The sequence below is a fragment of the Cervus elaphus genome, chromosome 3 (assembly GCF_910594005.1).
Source record: "Cervus elaphus chromosome 3, mCerEla1.1, whole genome shotgun sequence".
Lineage (NCBI taxonomy): Eukaryota > Metazoa > Chordata > Mammalia > Artiodactyla > Cervidae > Cervus > Cervus elaphus.
The window spans coordinates 41,644,095-41,663,111 of NC_057817.1; the positions used below are offsets into that span (position 1 = coordinate 41,644,095).

Below are 19,017 nucleotides of genomic sequence, written 5' to 3' on the forward strand. Positions count from 1 at the left end.
ATCTGTAAAATGGAAATAATAATATATACCCCAGAGGGTTGCGGTAACAGTAAGATAAGATTACACCTGTGATGTACTGAGTAGAACACTTAGTCTAGGTTTCTTTCTTTTTTGAATTCTTACTGAATTTGTTACAATATTGTTTCTGTTAATTATGTTCTGGTTTTTTGGCTGTGAGGCATGTGGGATCTTAATTCCCTGACCAGGGCTTGAACCCACACACTCTGCACTGGAAGGTGACGTCTTAACCAGCAGGCCACCAGGGAAGTCCCCTAGTCAAGTTTCTTACCCTCTCTCTACCCTCTCCCCCACTTCTGCCTTTCCATGAGTGCTGAGTTGCTTCAGTCCTGTCCAACTCTTTGTGACCCCGTGGACGGTAGCCCACCAGGCTCCTCTGTCCATGGGATTCAGGCAGGAGTACTGGGTTGAGTCGCCATGCCCTCCACCAGGAGATCTTCCCAGCACAGAGATAGAACCCAAGTCTCTTCTGTCCCCTGCATTAGCAGGCAGCTTCTTTACCACTAGTGCCAGCTGGGAAGCCCCACATGTAACTGCTTCCAAAAATGTTTTTGTGCGTGAGAAGATCAGCTCCAATTCTGTCCTTTCCTCTAATATTTACTGTCTCAGTTTCCTGAAGCCGCCTTGTGTCTATCCACTACTACCCACCCCAACTGGAATAGGATTCATTTGCTTCACTTCAGACTCTGGGACCTACCTTCACCAAGAAGAGGGATCCTGCATTAGAAAGGGAGGAACAGTACCCACTCAGCCTGGAGCTGCTCCTGCAGTGACCTCAATCTCTTCTGCTTTGTGCTTCTGTAAACAAGGCTCCTTCATGGGACCCACAGATCCCTAGGGAATCCAGTTCATATCCGTGCACGCTCTTTCTTATTAGCTAATGCCGGAACTCCATGAATGCCTAATATGCAGATCTAAATGGACTCCAAGTTGATGTACGAGGCTTGATCTGACCCTACTTGAAACAACACCTTGAAAAAAAGGGGCTTGGTTTGTTCATTGCTTAGGCTTTCGTGCCTCTTAGATCTTGTCTATTCACCCACCCCTATATCCCTCCTCCCCTACCTGCTTCTGTAGTCTGACATTCACCTTGGTTTCTACTTCCCAGTCACTTTATTCTGTCAAGTCTACCAGATTGTCCTCTAACTTTGAAGAAAATCACAAATACATTTTTAAAACCATATCACAATGCCTCCTTTCATCGACTCCTTCCTTCCTAAAACAAATAGGCAGAAAACTTAGCCTTGGCCCACCATCAATACCAAGGTCTTCCCACAAGACTTGTCATTTTGCTCTGGGTAGGAGTTTCAAAATATTCCACTTCTCTGCTGATCTAAATTCTATAGGTTCCCTATCCCCTGGATTTGAATTACTGCCAATACATGTCTCGAAATCATACTAACTGATTTATTCATCAAGATCCCTACTACATAAATCCTAAGCAGCTGCTTCTATTGTTTATGAAGCAGATCATCTCCTTGAAATTTTCCTTGGAAAGTCTTTTCTTTGCCTTCCTTCCTTCACAGGATTAACATTAGTTGGTTCAGTCACTCAGTCGTGTCCAACTCTTTGTGACCCCATGAATGCCAGGCTTCCCTGTCCATCACCAACTCCCGGAGCTTGCTCAAACTCCCGTCCATTGAGTCAGCGATGCCATTCCAACCATCTCATCCTCTGTCATTCCCTTCTCTTCCTGCCTTCAGTCTTTCCCAGCATCAGGGTCTTTTCCAGTGAGTCAGTTCTTCACATCAGGTGGCCAAAGTATTTGAGTTTGAGCTTCAGTATCAATCCTTCCAATGAATACTCAGGACTGATTTCATTCTGGTTTGATCTCCTTGCAGTCCAAGGGACTCTCAAGAGTCTTCTCCAACACCACAGTACAAAAGCATCAATTCTTTGGCACTCAGCTTTTTTTATAGTCCAACTCTCACATCCACACATGACTAACGGAAAAGCCATGGCTTTGACTAGATGGACCTTTGTAGGAAAAGTAATGTCTCTGCTTTTTAATATGCCATCTAGGTTTTTCAAAGCTTTTCTTCCAAGGAGCAAGCGTCTTTTAATTTCATGGCTGCAGCCACCATCTGCAGTGATTTTGGAGCCCAAGAAAATGAAATCTGTCACTGTTTCCATTGCTATCCCATCTATTTGCCATGAAGTGATGGGACCAGATGCCATGATCGTGCTTTTTTTAATGTTGAGTTTTAAGCCAACTTTTCACTCACCTCTTTCCCTTTCATCAAGGAGCTCTTTAGTTCCTCTTCACTTTCTGTCATAAGGGTGGTGTCATCTGCATATCTGAGGTTATTGATATTTCTCCCAGCAATCTTGATCCCAGCTTGTGCTTCCTCCAGCCCAGCGTTTCTCATGATGTACTCTGCATATAAGTTAAATAAGCAGGCTGACAATATACAGCCTTGACAATATACCTCCTTTCCCAATTTGGAACTAGTCTGCTGTTCCGTGTCTGTTTCTAACTGTTGCTTCTTGACCTGCATACAGATTTCTCAAGAGGCAGGTAAGGTGGTCTGGTATTCCCATCTCTTGAATTTTCCACAGTTTGTTGTGATCTACAGAGTCAGAGGCTTTGAAGTAATCAATAAAGCAGAAGAAGATGTTTTTCTGGAATTCTCTTGCTTTTTCTATGATTCAGTGGATGTTGGCAATTTGATCTCTGGTTCCTCTGCCTTTTCTAAATCCAGCTTGAACATCTGGAAGTTCACAGTTCATGTACTATTGAAGCCTGGCTTGGAAAATTTTGAGCATTACTTTGCTAGCATGTGAGATGAGTGCAATTGTGTGGTAGTTTGAACATTCTTTGGATTAACATAGATTTTCTTTTTCTTGTTTCTTCCTTCTGTTGCGAACTTCCTTTGTTCAGTTGCTCAGTCGTGTCCGACTCTTTGCAACCCATGGACTGCAGCACACCAGGCTTCCCTGTCCTTCACCGTCTCTTGGAGCTTACTCAAACTCATGTCAGTTGAGTCAGTGATGCCATCCAACCATCTCCTCCTCTGTCATTCCCTTCTCTTACTGCCTTCAATCTTTCCTGGCATCAGGATCTTTTCAAATGAGTCAGTTCTTCACATCAGGTAGCCCAAGTATTGGAGCTTCAGTCTCAGCATCCTTCCAATGAATATTCAGGACTGATCTCCCTTAGGATGGACTGGTTGGATCTCCTTACAGTTCAAGGGACTCTCAAGAGTTTCCTTCAACAGCACAGTTCAAAAGCATCAATTCTTTGGTGCTCAGCCTTCTTTATGGTCCAACTCTCACATCCATACATGACTACTGGAAAAACCATAGCTTTGACTAGACAGACCTTTGTTGGCAAAGTAATGCCTATGCTTTTTAATATGCTGTCTAGGTTGGTCATAGCTTTTCTTCCAAGGAGCAAGCATCTTTTAATTTCAAGGCTGCAGTCACCATCTGCAGTGATTTTGGAACCCAAGAAAATGAAGTCTGTCACTGTTTCCATTGCTTTCCCATATATTTACCATGAAGTGTTGGGACCAGATGTCACGATCTTACTTTTTTGAATGTTGAGTTTTAAGGCAGCTTTTTCACTCTCCTTTCACTTTCATCAGGACTTCCCTGGTGGCTCAGACAGTAAAGCGTCTGCCTTCAATGCAGGAGACCTGGGTTCAATCCCTGCGTCGGGAGGATCCCCTGGAGAAGGAAATGGCAACCCACTCCAGTACTCTTGCCTGGGAAATCCCATGGACGGAGGATTCTGGTAGGCTACAGTCCATGGGGTTGCAAAGAGTCTGACATGACTGAGTGACTTCACTTTCACTTTCATCAAGAGGCTCTTTAGTTCCTCTTCACTTTCTGCCATAAGGATAGTGTCATCTGAATATCTAAGGCTATTGATATGTCTCCCAGCAATCTTGATTCCAGCTTGTACTTCATCCAGCCCAGCATTTCACATGATGTACTCTGCATATAAGTTAAATAAGCAGGGTGACAATATACAGCCTTGACATACTCCTTTCCCAATTTAGAACCAGTCTGTTGTTTCATGTCCAGTTCCAACTATTGCTTCTTGACCTGCATACAGATTTCTCAGGAGGCAGGTCAGGTGGTCTGGTATTCCCATCTCTTGAAGAATTTTTTACTGTTTGTTGTGATCCACACAATCAAAGGCTTTAGAGAAGTCAGTGAAGCAGAAGTAGATGTTTTCTTGGATTTTCTTACTTTTTCTATATCCCAATGGATGTTGGCAATTTGTTCTCTGGTTCTCTGCCTTTTCTAAATCCAGCTTGAACATCTGGAAGTTCTCAGATTCACATACTGTTGAAGCCTAGCTTGGAGAATTTTGAGCATTACTTTGTTAGCATGTGAAAATTTTTAGCATTACTTTGCTAGCATGTGAAATGAGTACAATTTGCACTTCCTTAGTTGTTATAAAAAGCAAAACAGAAAACCTCACTCCTTTCTTTGACCCCATCCAACTTCTTCCAATACTTCTTGTGTCTTGCTTCATTTTATCATCCATTTATTGTCATATTTCATTTTCAAAATTCCCAATTTGTAGGTGACTGCTGCTGTTGACCATGTTTTAACTTATGCCAATAAATGAAAAACTGGCTTTAGAAAATCTGAATGTCTGCCCTTCTGCTCCTGCAGCTTATTGTTCTTCATCAGTTCTTCAAACCTGTCTGCAATCCTGGTCTCTGTGGTCATCTTTACCTTCAGTTTTGGATGTGTCTTCAGACATTCCCAAGTGTGCTATTAATTACAGAGATTTATTTAAGCATGGTCATTCCACCGTGGTCTTCAAAGCACATCTTATTTAACTCCAAAAATGAACCCAAGAGTCAGAAAAGAGATATTCTTTAGCCGCATTTTTAAAAAAAATAAGTAAACAAAGAATTCAAGATATCAAATATCTTGTCTGATAACATTTAGCTGGCAAAGTAGACCTCTTTGGCATCTGGGACTTCTGATTTCTAACTCAAGGTATGACTCTTGATTAAAAGTAAATAAGTTTTTGGAATATGTTTATTGCAAAATTGCTAGACAAAAACATAACTCTTTGAAAATTCTTTGTCAATGAAAAATGCAGTGACACCACAATTTTTAAAACAATGGTTAACATGAAGGACAGCTGTTTCATGAATAGGGTGATATTGTCAGCAATTGTCTTAAGAATATAATTTGAGGAACATAGAGATGTTGCCTCATTCCAAAATATCTATCTATAGAGGGTGCCTAAAATATCTCTGTGTGGCAAATGTCTAAAACACTACCATTAGAGAGCCAATCTTTTTGTTTAAAGAGCTATTCTTTTAAAGTTTCTTGAGCCTAGAGTTGAGAGGTGAGAAGTGTGTATGTATTAGTCACTCAGTCCTATTCAACTCTCTGAGACCCCATGGAGCCTGCCAGCCTCCTCTGTCCATGGGATTCTCCAAACAATAATACTGAAGTGAGTAGCCATTCCCTTCTCCAAGGGATCTTCCCAACCCGAGGACTGAACCTGTGTCTCCTGCATTACAGGCAGATTCTTTACCGTCTGAGGCACCAGGGAAACCCCTATATCTTCCTGGCTATTAACACATTAAACAGGGTGACCTAGCCTTTTCCAGCTTAGGGTATGTCAGCAAGAGAGTATAAGTCCACACATCAGGAAGGCATTCAGAACTGAGGTTTTGATGAAGGGGAATTGAGGAGAGGGCCTCAGCAGAGATTCTGCCATTGAGGAGACTGCCAGACAGCTCTGTGCACTGCGAAGGTGAGAGGCAGAAGACACCTCTGGCAGGATCAGCTACCTGATTTGCAGGGACCAGTAAAAATGAAAATGTGGAGCCCCATTTTAAAGAGTGATTAACTCTTTCAAGATGGTGACAGCAGAGCCTGAAACCAATACAGGGTCTTCCTCAGCATAGGGAGACAGGCTGGTTTGACCGAGCATGTCAAACAGATGGAGTCGTCCCTGTCGAGGGATATTGCAGGGTGGGTGTTTGTAAGTGGGTGTGAATTCTGTGTGCTATGGAACAGTCACCCAAGATTCTGCTCCAAGCAGTCCCCCTGAATCACACATGCATTCATGTATTTGACAAAGGTTTACTGAACATTACTACTGAATATGCATCAGGTTCCTGGGGAGCTTGCGTGCATGCTGAGTCGCCTCGGTCGTATCCAACTCTTTGTGACCCTGTGGACTGTAGCCCGCCAGGCTCCACTTGCCTGTCCATGGGATTCTCCCAGCAAAAATACTAGAGTGGGTTGCCATTTCCTTCCCCAGGGGATCTTCACCACCCAGGGATCAAATCTGTATCTCTTACATCTCCTGCATTGGCAGGTAGATTCTTTACCACTAGCACCACCTGGGAAGCCCCCACTTTGGGTAGAGCAAGATGGATTTCTTAACAGACTTTTCCAGTCTGTGTTTCTCAGGGCCTCTCTTTTTTCAGGTAAAGGTTTTTAAAATTGCTTCTTTATTTGTTTTATTTTTGGCTGCACTTGGCCTCTGTTGCTGCTGCAGGGCTCTCTCTAGCTGTGGTGCTTGGGCTTCACATCACGATGACTTCTCTTCTTGCAGAGCACAGGCTTCAGCAGCTGTGGCGTGTGGGCTCAGCAGTTGTGGTGCAGGGGCTTCATTGCCCCGAGGCATGTGGGGTCTTTCTGGACCAGGGATCGAACCGTGTCCCCTGTATTGGCAGGCGGATTCTTCACCACTGGACCACGAGGAAAGTCCCTCAGGGCACATTTTAATGATTAGTTAAACTATGAGAACCGGCTACATGTCAGATTAGCTACAGTACAGATTAGCCTCAGTTCAGTTCAGTCGCTCAGTTGTGTCTGACTCTTTTCGACCCCGTGAACCGCAGCATGCCAGGCCTCCCTGTCCATCACCAACTCCTGGAGTTTACTCAAACTCATGTCCATCGAGTCAGTGATGCCATCCAGCCATCTCATCCTCTGTCGTCCCCTTCTCCTCCTGCCCCCAATCCCTCCCAGCATCAGGGTCTTTTCCAATGAGTCAACTCTTCACATGAGGTGGCCAAAGTATTGGAGATTCAGCTTCAGCATCAGTCCTTCCAATGAACACCCAGGACTGATCTCCTGTAGGATGGACTGGTTGGATCTCCTTGCAGTCCAAGGGACTCTCAAGAGTCTTCTCCAACACCACAGTTCAAAAGCATCAATTCTTTGGCACTAAGCTTTCTTTATAGTCCAACTCTCACATCTATACATGACCACCGGAAAAACCATAGCCTTGACTAGATGGACCTTTGTTGACAACATAATGTCTCTACTTTTTTAATATGCTATCTAGGTTGGTCATAACTTTCCTTCCAAGGAGTAAGTGTCTTATAATTTCATGGTTGCAATCACCAAATACAGTGATTTTGGAGCTTAAAAAAATAAAGTCAGCCACTGTGTCCCCATCTCTTTCCCATGAAATGATGGGACCAGATGCCATGATCTTAGTTTTCTGAACATTGAGCTTTAAGCCAACTTTTTCACTCTCCTCTAAAATTGAAAAGTTTCTCAATTTTGAGAAAAAAATCTGTGTGCTATATTTCTTAGAACCTGTCTCCCCTGGATAGTCACAAAAAGTATTAAAGTGTTAAAGGATACAAAGCATCCCCCAGCATGGTAATCCATTCCACTTACTTGAAGCACTCTTTCACATTTATTTGATCACATAACACTTTCCTCAGAAACTAAATGAAAGGGAAAGATGTTATAAAATAATAAATATAAGCTGTTCTTTCCATCGTTTGGTGCCAAAGAGAAAACTAGAGATGGCAGAGGAATGTGAGCCTGGGAGGAGACCATTAAAAAGGTGAAAGGAAAGGGCAGGATTGACTAAGTGGAGCATCTAGCTTAGTATAATAAGGGCTACGAAGATGGAGTCAATATATCATAAGGCTAATATTTCAAACTCTTTGGAGTTCAAGCTCCACCAGATTTTTCCTATCCTCTCATACCTTGTTTAACAACAGCCTCTATCCACTAGTGATCCAAAGCTGGACACTACCTCTTTATAATTTATCCCCCACCACTTTTACCTGCCTCCTCTGAGAAGTTCAAGGCCTGGCTAACAGCAAAGAAAAAAAGTGATTTGGATACTGGAAATGGGTTACATGACTGATAAATCAAGAGTCTGAGCATTGAGTAGGATCAAAAACCTAATCAAAAGAAAACAAAAAACAAATGACAATGCTTGATCATTGTTATTCAACATAACATAAACAGGGCAATTTGTACTCAGATCACAAGTCTGCATTTTAGCAATAAATTCAAATGGTCTGATTTAGAGATGAGTATGTTATGCTGAATGGATGCTTCCAGTGTAACAACAATGACAAAGCCATTTGGTGGATTCCTCATTCTCTGGCAAGACATTATTTTTATTGGCTTTTGGGCAACATCTATTAATAGTTCCCCCTGAAGATTCATGAGTCTGTGATTCTCCTGTTAATAATACTTTTGGGCATATTTTGAACTAAAATAGGATTTTTTTTTTCCAAATGGGAGTTCAAATTCAGTGCTGGGCACCCACAGGTGTTTTATTTAGAAGTGCATTCATGGATCATTCCTTCGTTGCCACTGTGGTCATTTTTAATTAAAAGATGAAGTTGCTAATAGGCAATTGGGATAGAGCACTGGCTGGTGCCTCTCAGGGCTTCTCAGGTAGCACAGTGGTAAAGAATCTGCCTGCCAATGCGGGAAGACACAAGAGACAGGGGTTCTATCGCTGATTTGGGAAGATCCCCTACAGTAGGAAATGGCAACCCGCTCTATGATTCTTGCCTGGGAAATCCATGGACAGGAGAGGCTAATGGGCTACAGTCCACGGGGTTGCAAAGAGTCAGGCATGACTGACGGACTGAGCATGTGTGCGCACGCACGCACACACACACATGCACACACACACTGGTGAGACTGGGAAGCAGGCAACAGCTAGAGAAAGAGGTGGCAGGGATCGCTGGAGCAGATGTCAAGGAACCTGAAGCTTGTCCTAGCTCTGCCCCTAATTCCCTGTGTGACCACTTGTCACTCTAGGCCTCTGAGTCTCCATATGTAGAAGGAGAAGTGGTACTTAGCAGAGGCCTCCAACCTGTTTCTGGTCCAAAGATCTCTTTTTAAGAGTAGAATATTTCATGGACCTCAACCTGATGGTTATACTTTGAATCCCATAGTGCTTACAGATTATCCTGTTTCATTACTTAGAAAGCCCTTATTATCTTATTTAAATATCCCTGAATTGTTGTGACAATACCACCTAATTAAGAATTCCAGTTGCTATTAAAGCTAAACCAACCAGATTAAAGCCTGCTATAAGAGACTCATTTAGGCTTGTGTATACTGTGTTTTGGGCTTCCCTGGTAGCTCAACTGGTAAAGAATCTGCCTGCAATGCAGGAGACCCTGGTTCAGTTCCTGGGTTGGGAAGATTCCCTGGAGAAGGGATAGGCTACTCACTCCAGTATTCTTAGACTTCCCTTGTGGCTCGGCTTGTAAAGAATCTGCCTGCAATGCAGGAGACCTGGGTTCTATTCCTGGGTCAGGAAGATCCTGTGAAGAAGGGAGGAGCTGCCCACTCGAGTATTCTGGCCTGGAGAATTCCATAGACTATGTAGTCCATGGGGTCACAGAGTCGGATACGACTGAACAGCTTTCACTTCATACGATGTCTTTGTGGTGTGAGATAGTGATGGTCATTTACACATCGAGTGTGAGAGATACTTGTCCTTTAAAAGAAATAGTAATACATAGCAATAAAATGGCCCACAATACTCAGAGACTGCCTCATATGCATATGGAGAATGACTAAGGAGCCACATGTGACCATCAAAAGACATATAGGCAGAGAGGGAAGGAATGTGCTCCATTGCAGGCTGACGTCAGGCAATTTTTTCCTCATTGTATTTCTTTTCATCCCACTTGGCACCTCTGAACTCTGGAAGAACTTGAAAACAGAGTTTGGGAAGTGAAACACATAAAATAATTTGTGATCCCAAAGCCTTTTTTTTTTCCTTCTTCCCCCTCCCCCTTTTTTTTCCTTCCCCAGAAACAGGAAACAATCTGTCTGATCCTCCCTTTTGAGAGTCAGTAGTGAAATCTGCAGTTGTCTTTGTACATCCTTACCTTGGGGACCTTAAATTGGAATGACATCCAAAGTCCTTACTTGTGGCTTCCCAGACAGGATAGAAAAATGCTTCCAGTGTGCGTCATATCATTGTTTAAATGTTTTGATTAATCACTTTAGTTTGATGGGTTTTTTTTAAACTATAACAACCTAAGAGGAGGAATACATATGCCATCAGTTTCCTTAGCTAATATGTGTCCCCAGAAAATTCTTTGTTTCCAAAACTTGGTTAAAATAATTCCAAAGCTAAAATTTCCACCTCTTGGTATATTTTTTTTAATTAACTTTTGTCTTGCATTGAGCCATATCCTTTTGCAATCCCAACTCATCACAGAGATTCCCTTAATCAGTGAATTTCAACAATCTCATTGAAATATCAGGAATTGAACACTTTAGTTTACTTATTTTAAGAACACTTGAAGATAAAGCTTAAAAATTGGTTTGGATTTCCTTGACATCACAGTTCCTAGGCCGTAACAAGATGTCCTCTTGTAAAACAGATTATGCCAACCGAATCTTCAAAGTGGTTGTCAGGACAAACTTTTCCTTCTTCTCAGCTAGGATTCAATTGAGTGTTAACCTGGATGTTCAGAAGAAGATTGACCAGCTTTAAGGGGAAAAAAAATACGGGAACTCAAGATCTGCTAGGGCATTAAATTATCATTTGACTTGTGTTGGCTTTTGTGCCCTACAAATACTCTGTAGAGAAAATGTCCACATTCAAAATACCTGGTCAGAATCAATCAAAACATTTAGTTTACATTCTCAGTCCTTGAAATGACATGGTGTTTAGACATGGAGAAAACATCTGTCCAAGATACCCCAAGTTCAGCTCCAAACGTTAGCTGTGTTTGACTCATGCCCAAGCTATCGGAGCTTTACCCAGGAGGCACATTATCATCCACACCTTTTGTTCTAAATTTACTGTACCAAACTTTACCAAAAGAATTCCAGATTCGAAAATAATAAAAAGCCAAGGAGCGTCAGTTCCATTGTTAGCCCAGAAATGAGTCACTGCTGCAGAATTTCTTCTGTCTACTGATTAGACCGGATACGCGCTGGGCGGTGCAGCAGGAAAGGCTTGTTGCTCTTTGTATGTGTGAGTTAATAGTCACAAAAGGTCACAATTTTAACATGTTAAAAACCAAATCTCTCTCCTGGGCATCTGGCAGGGTTTTTTTTTTTTTTTTTCAACACGCCCTCCCAGGAGCAAAGGGGAAAAAAAATATAACTTTTTCCTTTCTAACCTGAGATTACTCTCTGCTGACATGGCTACGTGCTTTTGTGCATGGAGACCAAGATGACATGGATTTTTTGTGTTTGGCGGGGCTGATGTGACTTGAGCTATCTGACATTTCTGGAACGGCAGTTGGTCTGAGTTCTTTCTGGCCTGGCTGAGCACACTGTTCATATTCTGTGGCCACAAAGAAATCAAAGCCTTGCACCCAACACCATTTTTGCAATACAAGAAGTGACTTTCTTCCAAAGGGGCATAATTAGGGTGAAAAGATAGCTTGTCTAAACCAATGCACCTCTGAGGGTGAAAAAAAGGAGGCTGTATTAATAATTAGACCGGGACAACAGGAGTAAACCGGGTCTGTCCTAAGCAAACCAGGTACATGATCACCCTAAGGGTTTGTGTTAACCAAGCATTTACCAAAAGAATAACAAATAGAATATGTGACATTTATTTAATACTCGCTAAGTGACAGTCACTGTGTCCACTAAAAAATATAGTCACAACCTGAAAGTAGAGAGTTATTTTATTTGGTAGAAATGTTTAGGACTCCCAGCCCCCCAGAGACAGCATCTCAGTAGCTCTGAGAAAACTTCCAAGGAGGTGGAAGGGGGAGTCAGGCCTTATACAAGTTTACAACAAAGGGAGCAGGTAGTCCTAACATCAAAGATCAGACATCAAGTTGAGGAATTTAGCAATCTATGTATGAGAAGATGCAAGCCTCTGCTGCTAAGTTACTTCAGTCATGTCTGATTCTTTGTGACCCTGGGGACCATAACCCACCAGGGCCCTCTGTCCTTGGGATTCTCCAGGCAAGAATACTGGAATGGGTTGCCATGTCCTCCAGTGGATCTTCCTGACCCAGGGATTGAACCCACATCTCTTAGGTCTACTTGCAAGCTTCTGGGCTCACTGAGTTTATTCCTTTCTTATGCACCTCAGCTATCTGGGACCAAATCCTGTTTCCTTGCTCATCTTAAGGAGTGGTAGATGGCTGCTTCTTGCATTTCTCCCAGCTCCTCAGAGGCAGGGAGCGAGGTGGGGGGATTGGCTAGGTCACAGTTTTAGGAGCCCTCATTCACATTTGGCTTCCTTGGTGGCTCAGAAGGTAAAGAATTCGGTTCAATCTCTGGTTTGGGAAGATCCCCTGGAGAAGGGAATGCAACCTAATCCAGTATTCTGGCCTGGAAAATTCCATGGACAGAGGAGCCTGGTGGACTACAGTCCATGAGGTCGACTAACACTTTCACTTTCATTCACATTTGGAGGCTAGAAATTGCTGTTGGCTATCATATTTCTTGTTTATTGATATGGCAGGAGATGTTTTCATTTCACAACTGTGCTAAGCTAAGCATTCTCTGGATTATCTCATTTAAACCTTGCAAATTTTGAAGCCTATTAGGTAAACACTCTTTGCCAGGCCAGTGGTTTTTAAACTTTTGAAGGAGAAACAAAATATTGGGAAGACAAAATCTTCCACAATACACTGATATAGAAAACCAATGACAGTAATTTAAAAAAGAAGAAAGAGTAAAGAGAAATGCCTTGGTCAAAACTGGGATTAGGAACCAGTCTGAGGACACCCTCCTTTCCCACACAGACACTGTGGTAGAACCCTGGGCTCCTGGGAATTCTGTGAATAGCCTTTGGCTAGACGTTGACAGGCTCTGACTCATTTGATCCTCATGATCTTGATGAGGTTTGTCATTTTACAGTTCAGGAAAATTCAGCTGGGATAGCATAAGTGATTTGTTCAAAAGCCTGTAGCTGGTAGGTTCAAAAGCAAGGATTCAAACTTGAATCTGTCTGACTCCAAGCTTCATTCTTTCTACTAGGTCATCTACCTCCACTGTAGGTGACTCTTCACTAGTAGGTGACTTCTAGGCTGGTTCATATTTAAAAACATATTTTAATTTTTCCATCTAGGCTGGTAAGTATTCTTACCAGTATTCACTTCAGTATTCTTGCCAGAAAAATCCCATGAACAGACCTGGTGGGCTACAGTCCAAAGGATCACAAAGAATTGGACATGACTGAGCAACCAAGCATGTCTAGTCTTGCCCAGCCCGAGCAGTATGCCAGAGCAGTCTTCCGTCAGATGTGCTCTTAGTCCTGTAAGGTCCTCAGAGGACTCATTCCAGAGCCTACCATCCAGCCCTGTCTGACCAGATAGCGTCAAAGAATAGCTAACACGGTGGTATCTGCAAGTGCTTAGCTGTGTAGTAATAAATATATTTAAATGGACTGTTCATTTATATCTCACAACAGTGCTATAAAGCAGGTATAGTTAGATGATTACCTCATCATTTTGCAGATGAGAAAACAGCACGGCAAAGATTATGTGATAAGGGTAAAGCAGCTAATAAGTGGTGGAGACACAACTGGTCTTGAAAGCAGTGTATGATGTCTTTTTACCTCTTAACACTCTTTGGTCCCTACTGGTAATGAACTTGATGCTTTGGCATCTCAAGTTTTTTCAAACTCACAATGACTCTCATGGTTAACTGGGTTGCCTTGCCCTGCTTTTATATGGACTTATTCATTTTTGATAATCTAATTCCCATTTGGCAATAGGTATTGTACCTTAATGTGTTATACCCCCAGGAAAAGACTTGTATCTAAACAGGATTCTCCAAGGAGAGACAGTGCTTTAAATACAGTATGTTGGGTAATGGTGGTGATTTTGGCATGCTGCCTGACTGATGACAGTCTTTCTCCACTGAAGCATCATCTTAATCACCACAGAACTCTTAAAATCTTAACCTTGGTTGAGTTTTTAACTATAATCTGTTGGAGATCAAGGATTATTTAGTGCCTTCATAATTGAGTTGGCTTATGCCTTTTATGTGGTGTTGGAGAAGACTCTTAAGAGTCCCTTGGACTGCAAGGAGATTCAACCAGTCCATCCCAAAGGAAATCAGTCCTGAATATTCATTGGAAGGACTGATGCTGAAGCTGAAACCCCAATACTTTGGCCACCTGATGTAAAGAACCGACTCACTGGAAAAGATCATGATGCTGGGAAAGATTGCAGGTGGGAGGAGAAGGGGACAACAGAGGATGGGATGGTTGGATGTCATCACCGACACGATGGACATGAGTTTGAGTAGGCTCCAGGAGTTGGTGATGGACAGGGAAGCCTGGCGTGCTACAGTCCATGGGGTCGCAGAGTCAGACATGACTAAGCGACTGAACTGACTGATGCCTTTTAAAGTATTAAAAAGAAAATGTTGGATGATGCCTTTTAAAGGAATAAAAAGAGAATTCTTGCTTCTTACCTTTAAGGACCAGCTTGCTCAGAAACTTTACATCAGTAATATAGATCCAGACCTCAGCATGTCCTTGGAGCCCTGTCTGACCCAAAAGGTACCTGCAATCTGAGTCAGAGTTCTCCTGGAGGCTGAATTAGTATGGGACTCTCTTGAGGGTTCATGATTAATCTTGCTATGTTCATTTATTCCATAAATATATTTTGTTTTAGGCACTACATTAGCTTCTTGAGTATTTTTCACTATGGTCAGCCTATAAAAGACTATAGTTGTCCTGTAACTGGATAAATAAAATCTGCAGGTTAAATTATTAGAATTTAAGTTCTTACAAAGATCAGCAGTGTTCTACATACCAATATATGTAGTTTGAAATAATATTTTAAAAGATGATTGTAATGAGTTCCTGATTTTGAGTCAACTTCCAGTTAATGCGTTCTGTGATGCCCCTTCCCTTCTTTTAGCCTAGAGCTTATATGTTTTCATACTACATGAGACAGCCTGGCCTCAGTAACCTACTTGACAAGTATTTACTTCAGACTAGTAAATGTTTTCCACTTTTGCAAATATGCACAAACTGTAACATCATGCCTGCTCTTAAAGGACCTAAAACCTAGTTAGAAATAATTTTGAAATGGAATTAGACAGTATATCACATGATATCAAATTACTTGTAGTCAAGACCCTGTCTTAGCCCTGTCTTCTTCTACTCCATTATAAATGACAGATAAAAAGACACAAGGCATGCTTGTTAACTATCTGGGAGACACCAATCTGGGGGTGAGAATAAAGGCTAATATACGGAACGATAGAAATAGCGATGTCAGTAAATAAGAACTTTGTGCCGAAACCAACAAGTTGAATAGGAATAAACAGAAAGTTCCGTACTTAGTTTGAAAAAAGTGGAAGAGAGCTGTGATTTTCACATTCAAAAATAATCCTGTGGGCTTTTTCTTTATCCCAAACCTTCACTCAATATCCTAAAATACTTGCCAAGCACCAGGCACTCGGTAGCCACTGCGGGATCTTTCCACCCAGCACACCTGCAGAAGCAGACTCTTTGGCTTATAACATGCAGCTAGAGAGGGAAATATTCCCACTGACTTGATCTCATCGGGAGTAGACACAACACTCTAAGAAGGTCATACTTGATAAAACAGCCTATAGAAAGCGGAGGCTAGACTGGGGAGTGACAGGGAAACCAGGCTGCATAGAAATATTGAGTGACCACAGGATGTTTAGTCTAGAGAAGAAAAGATTGTGGGACTTTGATGGTTGTTTTCCAACACTTAGAGAGCTATTGTGTGACTCTTAAGAGGAACCTTAAGGCTCTTAGGGTTATTTCAGTTTAACCAATGGGGCGGGTGAAAGTTAAAGACGAGCAGACTCATTCTGACGTCTTCAAAAGTTTTCCTGCCAACCTTGGCAAAGGCTAACTACCCCCCCCCCCCCCGGCAGAAACTACCTGACCATCTACCATGTAGACCTCTCCCTCCTAGAAAGGCAACATTTTGTTAGCAGTTGGAATGCATCACCTCTGAGGATCCTTCAGATGCCGAATCTTTCCCTTTTATTTTTCAAAACAAGTGAGAAGTAACCTTACTTTTCATACACCTCCCTTAAGCCTTGATATCCACAAGAGTTTTGCTAGTCTGCAGCTAATGAGTTTATTTCCGCATCTTGTCCACCTTTGCTGGCAGAAACACCATTTGACTTAGTTAACAGAATATCATAGTAAGTATACTCCAAGCAATAAAATTACACTGCTGACCTTTCTGGGGTAAGATGATGATTAAACCTAGACTGAACCTTCATTCATTCAACAGTTGGACATGTAAATACCAATGTTCGTTCACTGTAACATATAAGAAGGGGGAAATCTTGTCTCAAAGTGAAGTAAATGGTGAGAGGAAATTCACAGACCAGAGTCCAGGAGACTGAGCACTTGTAAGGCTCCACAGACTGTCTGCAGCTTAAGGAGGGAGCCTAATAGCTGTGCTGATGCCAAAGGAAGGGAGGTACCTCTCAGCTCCCTAGAGCGGCCTCAATATTTCCTGTGGCTGGCTCTCCCAAGCCTCACAGTCAAAGCCAGCATCTTCCGGACACCTGCTGTTTTTAGGTGTGCCCAGATGTCATCATCCAGCTGAGAAAAGTCATCACCTCAGCTGGCCACTCCTGTTGTCGACTTAGGATCAAGGAACGCTTTGACCAGAGAGCTGCCTTTAGTACAACAACATGTGCAGTTTTCTATGGAAAAGGAATGATGATATATTTCTGCCAATGAATTGCAGTCACGAAAAAAGTCATGTATTTGCCTTTCTATTACCAAGTACATCATTTGGGCATCCCATCGAAAAAGCAAGAGAGTTCCAGAAAAACACCTATTTCTGCTGTATTGACTATGCCAAAGCCTTTGACTGTGTGGATCACAATAAACTGTGGAAAATTCTGAAAGAGATGGGAATACCAGACCACCTGACCTGCCTCTTGAGAAACCTGCAGGTCAGGAAGCAACAGTTAGAACTGGACATGGACCAACAGACTGGTTCCAAATAGGAAAAGGAGTACGTCAAGGCTGTATATTGTCACCCTGATTATTTAACTTCTATGCAGAGTACGTCATGAGAAATGCTGGGTGGATGAAGCACAAGCTGGAATCAAGATTGCTGGGAGAAATATCAATAACCTCAGATATGCAGATGATACCACACTTATGGCAGAAAGTGAAGAAGAACTAAAGAGCCTCTTGATGAAAGTGAAAGAGGAGAGTGAAAAAGTTGGCTTAAAGCTCAACATTCAGAAAACTAAGATCATGGCATATGATCCCATCACTTCATGGCAAATAGATGGGGAAACAGTGGCTGACTTTATTTTTCTGGGCTCCAAAATCACTGCAGATGGTGATTGCAGTCATGAAATTAAAAGACGCTTACTCCTTGGAAGAAAAGTTATGACCAACCTAGACAGCATATTAAAAAGCAGAGACATTACTTTGCCAACAAAGCTCCGTCTAGTCAAGGCTATGGTTTTCCCAGTAGTCATGTATGGATGTGAGAGTTGGACTATAAAGAAAGCTGAGCACCGAAGAATTGATGCTTTTGAACTGTGGTGTTGCAGAAGACTCTTGAGAGTCCCTTGGACTGTAAGGAGATCCAACCAGTCCATCCTAAAGAAGATCAGTCCTGGGTGTTCATTGGAAGGACTGATGTTGAAGCTGAAACTCCAATATTTTGGCCACCTGATGCGAAGAGCTGACTCATTTGAAAAGACCCTGATGCTGGGAAAGATTGAGGGCAGGAGCAGAAGGAAATGACAGAGGATAAGATGGTTGGATGGCATCACCAACTCAATGGACATGAGTTTGAGTAAACTTCGGGAGTTGGTGATGGACAGGGAGGCCTGGCGTGCTGCAATTCATGGGGTCGCAAAGAGTCAGACATGACTGAGCAACTGAACTGAACTGAATTGATTGGCCTGTTTAGTATAGTTGAAGGATGAGTGTTTCTAACTTAACACTGCTGTTTAAGAGGGTGAAATTGTACTGCTTTACTACCTTGTAAGCTTATATTTATAGAAGTGGGCAAGTAAACCTAGATATAAGCCCAATTTTAGTTATTACCATTAACTAGAAGTTACATTATAGTGAGGCAATATATCTCATTTTTAAAGTTGAAGTGCTGAATGTCCTAAAATCAATTATTTTGAATGGTAACAACAGCCACTAAGAAGAACTAATAAGTTTAAAATCGGTTGTAGTATTGGTTTTGGAGTTATGAAGACTTTATAAGACTTCACATAGTTACTAATAGGGATGCATTTACTCAGTGAGCAGGAAAAATAACATTTATACATTATAGTAGCTTTGCTAGGTAAAGGAACCATTATCAAAAAAAAATTCAATATACCTCTTTTATGTATAAATGTATAAGGAGCAGTGTTACTACTTCTTATGAAGTTAGGTGAAGTGAAGTTGCTCAGTCGTGTCCAACTCTTTGTGACCCCATGGACTGTAGCCTACCAGGATCCTCAGTCCATGGGATTTTCCAGGCAAGAATACTGGAATGGGTTGCCATTTCCTTCTCCAGGGGATCTTCCCGACCCAGGGATCGAACCCGGGTCTCCTGCATTGTAGGCAGACGCTTTACCGTCTGAGCATGAAGTTAGGTACCTTCCACTAATGTAAAACATATGGTACACAGAATAACTAGTGATGATAATGACATTAACTAAGGGGGAAAAAGCAAGAACCAATTCTCTTTTTCCAACTCATTTAAGGATCTCCTGCTACTGTGTTTAAATACCCAGCACACCACACCCAAAATTGTTTCCCCATAACATACTCAAATAAACCATTGCAAGGTAGTTCTTTTAACTTCTAGAAAGAGCAACATT

General features: G+C 42.1%; 1 protein-coding gene across 2 annotated transcripts in view; it reads left to right on the forward strand.

Annotated features, from left to right (window-relative positions):
* Positions 1–19,017, forward strand: part of PTPRR (protein tyrosine phosphatase receptor type R) — a 269,220-nt gene that overhangs the window by 248,446 nt on the left and 1,757 nt on the right. The gene's annotated exons all lie outside the window — the stretch shown is intronic.